Below are 1940 nucleotides of genomic sequence, written 5' to 3'. Positions count from 1 at the left end.
GTGAGAGTGTGGAGACAATGGCGACGTGGGGAGGGCATGCCCAGCCCAAAAGGGGCCAGCTACTGCTCCACTCCAGCTCATGGTTGCCGTGTGGCAATGTGGGCCCACAATTGTCAGGTGCCAGCATAAGCCAGAAGGCCAAATTGTTTGGTAAAAACTGTTATCATTAAATTTTTTTAGGGTTTTAAAAACATTTTAAGGGACAAAGAGAATGTATCTGCCACTATGGCTAACTGACAAAGACTAATTTGATCATGTGTAACTCTTAGGTTCTTTTCCCTAGATAACCGTAGCCACCAGAGAAGCTGAGGTGGATAAGGATTAATTACTTTCCCAGAATCTGGATGTGAGATTATAATGTAAGCCAGTCTTAGACCAAGTTCCTTTGTTCATGCAGACATTTGTTAAACAAAATAGCACCTATAACCTGCTCTATAAGGTTGATGAGATCCCAACTCTCTGCCCTTTAAAGATGCTCTCATATCTCCTTGCAAGAAAGGTTCTCTTAAGGCAGGTATAACACCATTCCTGAGGTTGAATTCTATAACTTTTATAGAAGACATAAGAAAATTTATGGATCAAGCTTTAGGCTTCATGGATTTCTACAGTCTGTTCATCCAAGAGTGGTAAGAATCTCTAAAATATTTTAGTCCATCTACATATCCTAAGTACTGCTAATTTCATAAAGATCCCATTTCTAACACTTATCATACCTTTGAGCGAGCCAGAAATAAAAACCCAACTCTGACATTCACTATGCTAGCAAACCATGAGATGTTGATCAACATAGTGACAACAGACATCCTTGTGATACTTGCTCCTGGAGTGTGGTCTTTCCGATGTTGGTACCTGACCACCTCCGGAGCATGGAATTCTCAGTTTGGGCAATTAGAATTGAAACTTAACCTAGCACATGCATCTCGTCACAGTATGTATGCTAAGGTGAGAGTACATTCTAGCATCAAACCAGTGATCCAGTTCCAGCCTCTGGAACTCTGGTTTGTAATCCTTCACATATAGGAGCTCATCCCTGCTTTCTAGGAGTTTCCATTCTAGAATCATTTGAGAGGAGTTATTTGAGTAAGGATAAAAACAGAAGAACAGAAATATGGTTGTGTTCTGGGAATACACTAGAGAGTGCGTAGTCAGATGGAGGAAGCAATGACACATTCCCCACACAGATCAGAAAACTGGCACAGAGACAGGATATGGCAGTGGTGGAGACCCTTACTGCCTGGTGACTGGGGGACACCCAATCTGCTGACAGCAGGGTGCCTTCATCACTTTCAACTTTCCTTGCTAATAATTTTGAAATTGGTAAAGTAATAAAGGAAACCACTTCTCTCTACTTAAACTCTAAGCTATGAGGAAGAATTCAGTTCCTCAGGTGACAGTGATGGCAATCATGGAAGAAAACCCATGTTCAGCTTAGTTTATTTCAACAAACATTTATTGAATGCCAGGCACCATGCTGTCATTAAGGATGCACGAAAAGATTGAGGAAAGTATGAAGAGCATCTAACCCAGATTGGGTGGACCCAGGAAAACTCTCTCTTTTTTAATGTTTATTTAGTTATTTTTGAGACTGGGGTGGGAGGAGGGGCAGGAAGGGAAAGAGGAGAGAGAGGGAGAGAGAGAGAGAGAGAGAGAGAGAGAGGGAATCCCAAGTAGGCTCTGCATTGCCAGCACAGAGCCCAATACAGGGCTCGAGCTCAAGAAATGTGAGATCAAATCAAGTCAGATACTTAATTGACTGAGCCACCCAGGTGCGCCTCCAACTCCCCACCGACCAGGAAACTTTCTAACACCTGAACAGAATGTTGGGGAATGAGTAGTGTATGGTAAATGGGGGAGAAGGGATCTGGGGGATAGAATTTTAGGGAAGAAGGGTCTGGTGGAGGATATCATTTCAGGCAGCAGGACAGAGGGATCAATGACAC

Source organism: Felis catus, chromosome B2 (assembly GCF_018350175.1).
Source record: "Felis catus isolate Fca126 chromosome B2, F.catus_Fca126_mat1.0, whole genome shotgun sequence".
NCBI classification, from domain to species: Eukaryota; Metazoa; Chordata; class Mammalia; order Carnivora; family Felidae; genus Felis; species Felis catus.
This window is presented reverse-complemented; position numbering follows the sequence as displayed.